At 39.0% G+C, this 12,082-nt stretch overlaps 1 protein-coding gene across 1 annotated transcript in view; it reads right to left on the reverse strand.

The window, feature by feature from the left end:
• Window positions 1-12,082, reverse strand: part of LOC108689589 — a 106,706-nt gene that overhangs the window by 35,715 nt on the left and 58,909 nt on the right. The gene's annotated exons all lie outside the window — the stretch shown is intronic.

Genomic DNA, 12,082 nt, shown 5'->3' on the forward strand with positions numbered 1-12,082 from the left:
GAGAGAGAGAGAGAGAGAGAGAGAGAGAGAGAGAGAGAGAGAGAGAAAAGATCGTACCTCTTGAACTCCCTCAGATACGATGTCGCGCCCTATCGATTTTATTTATTTAAAAGTTACCCACCATCGCCCCGATTTTTCTCTACCATACGGCCGCTACTGCGGCGTGTGACATTTCATTCTGCCAAATGGATCATGCGTTTCGATCGCTGATCGATGAAAGAGAAATTGGAGAAAAGAGAAAGGATAAGAGAACGCGAAATGCAGGGATGAATACAACGCATTCGTCGATTTGTCATTAACGATTTCGCAACAAATTTTGTAGCAATCTGGGTCTTTAGATTTTGCACGACTTTCATGTATTCTCAGCATTTGCTACATGTTGTATGTTGGATGTTCTTCTGATAATTTCCCTCTTTCGTTTATCCTCGATATTTTCGATTATTTTTATTTATAGTTCTTTCTCCATGTGATATCATTATAATTTATTCACTTTATCGATCTTCCTGTATGCAAAGAGCAATTCAAGGATATCGAATGGCTATAAACTTGTTTATCGTCGCAGTTTGGAAAAGAACAATGGCGGCCAGACGAAACCATATAGCCAAATTTTAAAAATTAATGCTGATCGGCTGGTATACTGCCAATATTACGTGAAATTATTTGATTGTCTCTCTTTCTTTTAATAGGAATCTATTTCTTGAAATTTCCAATTTTTTATTTCTTCTGTTATTTACATACGCAATTTATTTTTCAATATCTTTCAAGCTTTTCGTCATCAATTTATTATCACCAACGATTTACTAAAACATTAAGATAATGGAAACTGTCATATTTCGGCTTAGTTATAAAGATTTCTTGAACACGACGTTTTGTACACAACTGTAGATATACGATCCTATTTATATTATGGTGTTACAATAACTTAGCACTGAAAGGGTTAACGCTCTCGGAGCGTATCGCGCGACGTCCCGCGGCATGCATCGCCGCGATTAATTACGAGACTGATTACGTGGAGACAAATATCGTGGATACTTCTCACAGACCTCCGGAGGGATGGTAAAGGTGGCCGAGGGAGAAAAGGGCTTTGCAATCTACCCGTTACAAACGATAGGTGGGGAAATCAAAGTATGGAAGGTGGGGCGCGATGTATACCACTGGTTTATGAACTGCGACGTACTCGCTCTCCTGTGCAACGCGTTCCTTGGGAACTTATTCTCGGACATGATACGTATCGTAAAATATAGATACTTATTCGCCGGAAGAGAGTTACAGTTTATGACGCTTAAAAGTTCGAATGGTACAAACCATTCGACATTTATCGCTCATAAATAGAGCAGTTCATCTCTCTGTATTCTTTATATTTATCAATTCGCATACATTTCGTTCATATATAACATATGTCGAATTTAATCAAATTGTGAAGTATTTATGCTCATATGACGCACAAAGCGTGAATCAAAAAAAAAAAGAGAAAAAGAATGTTGGTATGTAAAAATTAAAAAAAAATTATTTTACATCAGAACCAGATTATATAGTGGCATGCTAAATATTATGGTGAGAAGAAAGAAACTGGGTTCCATTCCGAACCGCACGGATTGGACAAGATCGCCCGGAAGGTGCGGTCAGGCATCGTCGTCGTCGTCGTCGGTGGGACCGTCGCTGGGTCGCGAATCTCACAAGGGTCCGGTTTACATTTGAGTGTGTTCTTTCGCGAAGTTTTTTCTCTCTTTCCTTCTTTCCAGCCCCCTGCATCGCCTCCCCCGCCCTGCGCGCGCTGACACTAGATACTCGACATCGCAAAACTTTACGTGTGTGTCTTGTCAAACGGTGTCGTTGCGCAACCGGTGTATGCGACACCGACATTCGCACTCGAGCGAAACGAAACTTCCTAGCAGCAACACGGTCGATTCGATCGTCGATTCGTGAGAATATCGACGAACTCGCGCGGGAAGTCGGAAGCGTACAAAGTTACTCGGGTTTCCCAGATATACGTGAGGAGCTTTTTATTTTTCTCTCTTAGAAGCAATCTTGCTTTAGCAATTTTTGAGAATTTTTAATTTCCAAACACACACACACACACACACACACACATGCGCGCGCACACGCACACGCACACGCACACGCACACGCACACGCACACGCACACGCACACGAACACACACACACACACACACACACACACACACACATAGGAATTCACTTATTCGCAGGGTCGACGATCTGTGTGTAAAGTGATGGAATACTCCACACATTTGACGTGCGTTGAATTTTCATATACCAAGCTGCATCAATTTTTAATTTATTGGATTTTTTATTGGCGATCTTAATAAATAGTATTCTGATGGTTGGCTTTTGACGAAATCTTTCTTCCTCTGCGACTAATCAAATATGGCAAAAGATTACATTTTATGTAGGAATAGAATATGTAAAATATATATATATACATACATACATGCTACATATATAATACATAAATTTATTGTTTATATAAATTTATTATTCAACAAGTAAGAGTTTAATATGCTCATTACAGTCGAAGCTAGATCTTAGATGCTTTTAAATAATTTCTATGTGAATTTATATACTAAATATGTAATTATTTGAACTGCGCACCGAAATAATTTTCCGAACTTATAAACGCAATCAAGCTACTATAGTAATATCACAAATTAAATTGATAAGCAATTTAATAATTTGATGCTCAATCTGGCATTCTCTTAGAAAGATGTTAATATACTGAAAAAACTATAAATAAATTTATGCGGAAAAAATATTACTTCGGCCAGAAGTCGGATTTCTTGTATTTCGTACAAGCATTCTATGGGGCTCCGCACAATAAAAGGAACAAAGAACAGAGAAAATTTCAACCTATCAGAAACTGTATATTCCACAATACATGATTTTTGATAGATTGAAATTCTTATTCTCTGTTCTCTATTCCTTTTATTGTGAAGTGTTTAAGCCTTTAGACTACTGAGGCCTTAATATTCTTCGTATTAATCGATATGTAGGAACAATAACGTACTTTTTTAGATAACATAGATAGACGATCTAAATAAATCATTTATTAAATTTATTATTATTTAAATTTAATTCTAACCAGAACTCTCTCCGTTGACTAGTTTACGCATATGAAAAATTTATTTCGCTAACGCGTAATAATAATACACGTTTTCTCATAGAGACAACAAGATGATAAACTAGTTTTTCACAGAGCAAACTCTTCGAGAGATCCTAATGTTTATTTTCACCCTCGCAAAAATTCTTGCTTCACCTGACGCGTGATCCTCACGAGCACGGACCCTCCATTCGTCATTACTACATCGGTGAACCTAATCTCTCGAGGATCTCGTGCGAGATTACGCTTTGGCATATCATTTGCCTGAACGAACGAGCGGCTCCGACCGCGTTGACGGGTAATATGTCCTCTACATGATTGCACCGGTGTTCGACGCTGAGACGACGCATTTGTAGGCGAATAGGGGCGCACTATGGACCCGGAGGCCCTGCGGTGTAGACGGCGGAGGGTAGGAAACATCGTTGCGGTGCACGCGGGGGCAGATGCAGATGAGGTCGCCGTACGGGGTGCATCGATCATTGGGGTAATGCGGCTGCATCGTGCTCTTGGGCTGTCCCTAATCAGTGCCTAGACGAGCCACTATCCTTCCTAATCTATATGGCCGACCACTGCATTAATCTCCTTTATCATAGCACAAGAACGAAGAGTTTGCGAAACTAACGGGACATCTATGAAATTAACGATATTGTTAGCGTATACGTCATAATGGATAATGAATGGATTCTTGTTACTCGTTACGATTCAGAAATTACGGTAATCTGCGAACGAATTTCTTTAGGAAGAGAACTTTTTCTTATCCTGATCGAAAGTGCAAGGATCATGTTATTGAAAAAACAGCAGAAGACTTTAAGTAACATCCAAAGGACATTTTCATTGTTGCGCAGAATCTTGTAACGGTTACACAAAGAATTTACCTCCGACAAAGTTCCTCCGACGGTGGTATTACCGGGAGGAAAGAAAGGTGGGCGGCGATAACTCACGAGATTTGATGTAAATAGCGCACTTACTTATTCGCCAGTGTCGCGCGGCAGAAGTTAAAAATACGGAGGGTAAGGTGAGGGGTTGCTCGTGCGGGAAGGGAAAGAGAAGGCAACTTTTTTGCGTAATGAAAGCAATCAATTCAAGTCCCTGCCGCCTCCGCCATCCTGCCGAGAGTGGTAGTCGTACTCTCTCGATCCTTCCATCTCGCCCGTTCTCTCTTACGTCGCGTCGCTTGGTCCTGTTAAGGACGCAGGAAAGGAGGTAGCGGTGGGTTGCGATGGTGGTGGTAGTGGCGGCTCACCCTCGTTTCACCGCACCGTGCCCACCCTCTTTCTTGCCACCCCAACGGTGGCCGCGACCACTTTTGTAGTCATCATAAAATGCCCTGCTTTCAAGTTCCGACGATTGCTACTCTTTTTTTGGTCCTCCCATTCCGAGGGTAGGGCGGCGGTGGAAAATAACGAAGTGGGGATCACGCGAGGCGAAGGAAAGAACAGCGGGTGGAAAGGGGGCTGAGGTGGCGGTTAATCCTGAGCATTCCTGTCGGAGGGACGCGGATATGGAAGGACGATCTCTTTAAAAGAGCACTAAAGTATCGTTAATCTTAAGAAGAGGAGCTCTTACTTTCGCCCGGACAGACCGGTTAGACGCGTCCGCTTGATACAGAAAGAAATTGCGACGCCTTGAAATAAATCCTCGTCGTTCTGCGGGACTTTACTGGCGCGAAACAGTGCGATGCTATTTTATTACCTTTAAATCGCAGATTTTTCGATACTCTGATAATATGTTTAATTTAATTAATCATGCCGAAACCAATTTTACAGCATATTATGAAATTTAATAGGAATCGATAATGAATTGTAGCGTAACCGAATAATTAATATTAAATGTAAAAGGTTTTTGTGAATGATTTTAACATAAATATGTGTTACGTTTATCTTCCTGAAATACGTGATAATGTTACGAGAATGGGATTCCTCGACTACAGACAAAGAAGCAACCTTCCCGCGGGAAATGCTAAATGTCAAACACACAACCCTCTGACATTCCCGCGGGAGCTAAAGGCCATAGCATCATAATATGATTACGTTCTGTTCGTTATCCCCTTGTTTAGAGACGCGATTATTACTGTGCGTCGAGCATCGTCGACAGATTTATGACAATGTGTAATATATATAATATCAAATTACTCGATTGCAAAAATGATTGATCATCTTCCGTTCACGTACTATAATTTCCTTCGCCTTTTTTTTCTTGTGAATTATAAATACTTTACCAAATTTTTATAACATTTTTTGCTGAATTAAAACAATTTTATATTAATTTTTTACACAACTTTGATAGACAAAAATTGATAAATAGAATATCTAATACTCCTTAAATTTCTTAGAGTGAAATTTTGGAATGAAAATTGTCACTCTTTTTCAAGAAGTTAAATATTTTTACTCTTCTTAAAAAAATGGCTGTATTTTCATTCTTTTAGAGTGAGATTTCACCAAGAAATTTTAGAGAATAGCGTGCGCAAAGTTGAACTACAACTTAATATTACAATTATACTAAAAAACAAACCGTAGTAAAACAGAAATATGTCATATGTTTATACTTAATAAATGATTGTACAAATTGCATTTAAAAGCACGCGAAGAAATGTACAATGAGAAAAAGAAAAATTTGGTCTTCGTGTTTCTCTTGCGAATGAGTTGTATTTCTAGAAATTCTCCGTACTAAACATGAGTAGCATTGTGATGATAGCTGGAAGAAGGGTTGTATCGCGGGCATAATGGGGACGCACTCGAGTAGTTGGTCGTCGTCTTGCGGTGGGTGGAAAACCTAGAGGATTCGCTCCCATAGCGAGGGGTGATGGACGAGCAAACGTAGCGAGTATGGGGCACGTGCTGTCGCGTGCCGCAGTGGACGTCCATGATCTATGTGCCGTCATTGTGCCTCACATATATGGAAATTATTACCACGCAATCCGGATACGCTGCTTTTCGACGCTATATGCGCATCGCGATTTAGCGAAATGTTTTCAAAGCTATCGATCGGCGACGATGCGAGAGAGGACCTCTGTATACGTTTGAATTTCGATGCGCTGCGCGACAAAAATTCTTTTGCTCGTTAATCATCGCAGGGACGTATTGCATCGCGTTGCATAGCGATATTTTATTCGTCGTAGGACACTTTTATAAAAATAATTCTATAACGCTGAGTGAAATATGATTTTATCTTTAAATATTTCAAGATGTTTCAGGAACAAAATCGATCTTGAAAAATATACATTTTATTCTATAAATAATGTCTCTAATATTATTCTCGTTGAATATTTGAAATCGTTATTAATCTTCGTATACAGATATGCGACGATTGAAAGGCAGCAGCAACAGCGCATTTCAAAGCTCTCCCTCAAAAAGACGTGGCGATCTTCCTCGGCGTCTGGAGGTGGTGATGCGATCGTGAATAAGGGCGGGCGGTGTGCCTCCAGGGGGTTTAACCCGGGGGTTGGTGCATATTTCACGGTCTGTGGTCCCATCTCGCGGAGACAATCTGAACCAGCGCGGATACATCATCGCGTGACGCCACGTAATAACTTTCTGCACCACAACGAGCTCCTTTCAAAACCCTCTTATTTATTCATCTCACCTCGTCCATTGCTTCTCTCGTTCTTTCGCCTTCTTTGTCTGACTACTCGGTACTTCACCCTCCGTACGACCCTCACTGTTACCCTTTGCAACTTGGTTGTGTTCACTTTTCTAAGCCGAAAAGATCTCTCCTTTGTAAAAACGCCGATATTCATTTTTTTCTCTCAAGAGAAAACCTTTGAATAATGTTAAGTGACAGATGAAAAGTGGATCGATACTAAGATCAGAAATTGGATCACTTAAGGAGATTGTAAGGGCATAAAACACATATATTTACGCTTTAAACAAACTACATACATGTGAAAGTTGTGTTCGTAACATTCTGTTTTTATTGAGCAATATATTTTTATAGATTATTAATTTTATTTGACATTAGTTTGATTATAAACAAAAATTTTTTAAATAATAACAAAAATCTAAATTTTTTTTATATAAATATTTTAAATTTTATGCAAAGTTTCATTGAGATTCATCAATTAGTTTACAACAAATAAATATTTTATTTATTTACTGAAAAATTAATGTCTGCATCTTAATGTAACTTTACATAAATATTTTTGAATTTATTAAGTATTTATATTTTTAAAAAATCGAGATTTTCGTCATTATTTTATAATATTGTATATTTTCATATATTTTTATTAGAGTACAAATTTTAAAAATATTATTTTTTATTGAAATATTTTTTGATCCAGATGATCAATTATCTCTATTTTTTATATTACTTTTAAGTGCAATTTAGAATAATCTGTAATTTTTTCGCGTAATTCTAACAACATATTGCATTTGCCTTACAACCTCCTTAAATGAAGTTTATACATAAGAAATTAGTAACGTAAAATAATCTAATTAATTTGGGGAATCATTAAATTATTTCAGTTTGATTGCAAATCAGGAAATAATAAAGTCAGATAATAAGTAAGCGCGCAGTCATATATCTGAAATAAATTTAAAATATAGATATATTATTCCAACATATAACTTCAACTGCTATAAGCTTCTCTTAATTATGAAAATTAGATCGTTTCAATTCTTTAAAATTCAATTATGCGGTAAAAGATACTAGATAATTTTGATGAAATTACTGCTTCGTTGTCGAAGAAAGTTATCATTTCTAGCTTTCGTGCTACATGTGACATACAAACGTATACTTTGAACAAGTTGCTCCAGAAAGAAAGTACAATATTAATCGAGCACGACATATTGCTCACCGTCTCACATTCTCCGAATAGCCTCTAATTTATATGCGAATTCTCGCAGCGCTCTTCTGTACGGCATCCTCGCTCTGATTTTAGCGCCAGATGTTGCTCACGACGTGCGTAACTGCATCGATGAAGGATCGGTGTCGAAAGCACATGGAGGAAGAAATCTTTTTTGACAAAATCTTTTTTGAACACAACAAAAGTAATATTGCTACGCATTTTAAATTGCCGATGCGTAACCTAAGTATATCTACATTTATTTATATCTTTTTTTTTATTTATAGCTCATCGCAATGAATGCGAATATAAATGTTGTATAGTTCATGACTTAGATGAACGATAGCGGCATCTCGAATATTTAGACAAGAATAAAAAAACAAAGCAGAAGGAGGATGTCGAATCTTCGGAGTCGTACGACGCGGTCTTGACCGTAAAGATAATAATAATCTTATGAGAGGCTGCGCGAGATGAAGGAGGTGCGCACGAGAGCGTATACACGCATCGCACACGCACTTGGCTTCTCTCGCGCGCGGCAGAAAGGCAGAAAGGCTATTTGTCGGATGACAAACGAGCGGCGGGCTACGTGGGTGGCTTCGGCAGTCGCGGGAAATGGTGAGCAGCGCGCCGTGTCGCCGCGCGCGCTTTCGCACTCCTCGTGCCTCGAGCCCGAGAGGGAAACGAGCGAAACTGACGAACGACACGTGTACCGTCAGAACGGTGTACCGTCGATTTTCTCTTGAGCCGTGCATAGCGTGCGGAAAGAGGAACCATCGTTGCGATTTCCTCTCCGAGTGTGGACCAAGCGTGAACCGCTGCAAATTCGGCTCGTTCCTACATCGGCGACCAGCACGATAGATCGGGACGAGTATCGTAACTCAGAGAGAACCCGATTACAGAGCGGATACATTTCGGTGGCCGGCACAGTAACGCTCGTACACGCACACGCACGCAGCGTGTACGTACGCGGAAAGTGATGCGTGTGTGTACGTGCGGCCGGGAGGCACATAATGTCTAATGGGGGTGATTGTGCTCGCGCTCCGTGACGGATCAATCTGCCACCCCCTTCAACCTCCTCCGCTCCTCCTCCTACTCTTCCTCTACTACCCTTCCCAAGCTGAAGAGTGAGAGAACCGTCAGCTCTTGGTCCCACCAAGCCGAAACCCAAGCATGAACGCGTGGATAACACAGCTATTCGTCATACTATCGTGGAAGGGGTGGAATTAGAAACGTTGGAAACATTATTAATCGGTGACCGGCCGTATCCAGTTTAGAGCGTCCTATATATTTGCATCTCGTAAACTGCACAATTAATTAAAAATATATTAAGATATTCTCTAAATATTCTTTGGAATGGAATCTCACTTTAAAGAATGAAAATTGAGTTCCAGTCTTGAAAAAGAGTGATTTAGTTTTCAATCTTTAAGAGTAAGATTTACTCCTCACAGGACAGTTTATTCTAAAAGTTTTGGAAAGTTTGTTGAATACTAAAGAAATATTTATTTATAACCATTGTAGAAAAAAAAGAAAGACTAATGTTAATTTTTACAACAGAAAGAGTTAAAAAATTTCAAATCGCGTCGATCCCATTCCGGAAGTATACAAGAGATTCCTCTAGATCCTATCAATCGTCCAGTGGAAAGGCGGCATCCTGATACGCGTGCAGAAACATTTGCGGCCGTGTTTGTGCGGCATAACCTGTTTCCGTGACTTCCAGCTCTCACTCTGGAAGCAAGTATGTGCTATGAGATAACGAGATGATCTCTCATATTGCGCCGCCCACGTATGCTGTTGACATAAACACGGCACTCACGTGTATCGGTCTAAAAATCTGCGTGGTGCTCGGATTGGCAAACGCAACGGAAGAAGAGAGGGGTAAAAGAGCGAGGTCTTAAGGGGAGATATTATTAACTCGTCCCCTCTCTCTCTCTCTCTCTCTCTCTCTCTCTCGTTCTTTCCTAGGGCAGGTAACTCATCCGCAATGGCGGTGTGGCCTGGAAGAGAACATCCCCGTCAATCTATCAATGGGCGCAGCTTGTTTTAATTGGCGTTATTAATGGCGCCGATATCCGGCGCGACAACTTCATCCATATTCCCAATCTATTTTGCCTCCATTTTTCTCATTGCATCTCGAGACATCAACCACAATACAAAATGTATTATTAAACAGTATCATCCTGTTATTAATTATCGCACCGGATCAACCCGGATCCGCGCTCAATGCTCTAGAAATAGCATCTGTAAACCGTTCTTACCCACCGAGCTTGACTGGGCCTCGACCAAAGGTACGAACGAGTTTCGCGTTTTAACCCGTGATAAGTCGCAGATGGCAGCAGGCGGTTGTTGCTAGCGCGTTTATGATTCTTGCGATCCAAGTGGATCATATTATGTTAAAATAAAAAAGTCGCAATTCCTCAAATAAGAAGCATTTGAAAATTGTAGTAAACTGCTGCTCTTGCAATGAGATAGATGTAATGAGTATGTTTCTAGGTGAAGTTTGCACTTTTTTACACTGGCGAATTTACGACCGTGAGTTTCCTCTTGGAGTCTCTTTGTTAAATAAATATTTATAGCAAAATGTTACATATACTTTTAATATTTTTGAAATGTTTAATCAGAATTTTGATATTTCAAAAATATTGTTTAATTCAAAAAATTCCTAGATATAAAAAAATAGATTATTATATTATTCTTTTTTTATTTATTATATATAAATTAAATAATACTTTTGCAATGTAATAATTTAAGTAATAATTTAATATTCTATCTTCCAATATTTGACCTTAAAAAAATTTCGTTTGTAGCGCGCCAATAGCCCCCTCTCTTGACAAATTTTTGAATACGTCAATATTTTTTTACAATTTTTTTCCTTGGTTTTGTTGGCGTAGCTTTTAAAGGAGATTTGCAAGATGCCATGCACGAGCATCAACATAATCGATTATTAAATACTTAATAGGCAGTTAATTTCACTTCCTGCTTAATTATTTAAAAAATTAATTTCTAAGAAATCTTGCATAATAGAAGCGGTTATTATTTACCCTTTCGGTACCATGAAAGGACAAATTATCTGAAATTATATTAGTATTTGAATATGCCGATTGTGATTCTATTAATGCTTTAATCGAATCGGAAATTCGCAGAATCTTTCATGCGTCGTTAAATATGTAGGTCCTACATCTCTTGAATAGTTTCTTTTATATGTAAATTAATATGTTTTCCATTAAATCCTCAGATCGTCATAACGGTACATACGCATTGCCAGAAGAGTATCAAAAAGAAAAACGCGAAAATTCAGTATGAACTTTCTTAATTTCTTCCGGAATCGAAAAACCTTAGGGATTGACATTTAGACAGCATCGTTAACAAGTGCAATCAAATAGGCATTAGAGTGGAAAGCGAAGTGATCTAATTAGGTCTGTAATACGCGCCGCGGTTGTGGAACTTAATGCTTTTCTCATTTTAGCAAAAACCGGCTGCGCGAAGTTGGTTGATCGACACACGAAGAATCTAATATCGCTACTCGGAATCTTAATGGATGCTGTTATCTCGTCGTATCAGCAGTGACCGGTGAAATTGGAGCGAAATTGCCACTTTACGATTTACATATGCGAGTTATAATCACTCGTAAAGAAATAAAAACATTTCTAGTAGTGCGATAAAAACCACTCTTCTACCTGAATTTTATGCTTTAACGAGTCGACACGCGCCGCAGCCGATTTCTTCGATTTTAATTACCGAAGGTCCTGTGTAAATTTAATGAACCGACAAAGCTGCTTTTGCAATCAATAGATGGAAATCGATACGGCTAAGGGTATCGAACGCTAATGAGCACGAAATCCTGTGTTTTCTCCCAATCCACGTAAACGTGCAAGGACGGAGACTCGGAAACGCCACAAGAAAAACGCGAATCCAATACTCCCGGTTGTGATCGCAAGGACATCGCCGGTGCAAAGCCGCAGAAAATTGAGCAATTGTTCTCTTTTTTTCTTCTTTTTTATTTTTCCGTAAATTACAATACTGTCCATTTGACTACAATTGCCATGCGCACAAGAAGGCTCTCGCATACAATCGTGCGATTATGTACATATATATAATCGTGCATGCGTCGCTTATAAATTATTTCTCATAACGCTTGCGAATTTTTTTGTGCCAAAACTTATAATCGCAATAGGATCTCTTATAAA

Source organism: Atta colombica, unplaced genomic scaffold, assembly GCF_001594045.1.
Source record: "Atta colombica isolate Treedump-2 unplaced genomic scaffold, Acol1.0 scaffold27, whole genome shotgun sequence".
In the NCBI taxonomy this organism is placed as follows: Eukaryota; Metazoa; Arthropoda; class Insecta; order Hymenoptera; family Formicidae; genus Atta; species Atta colombica.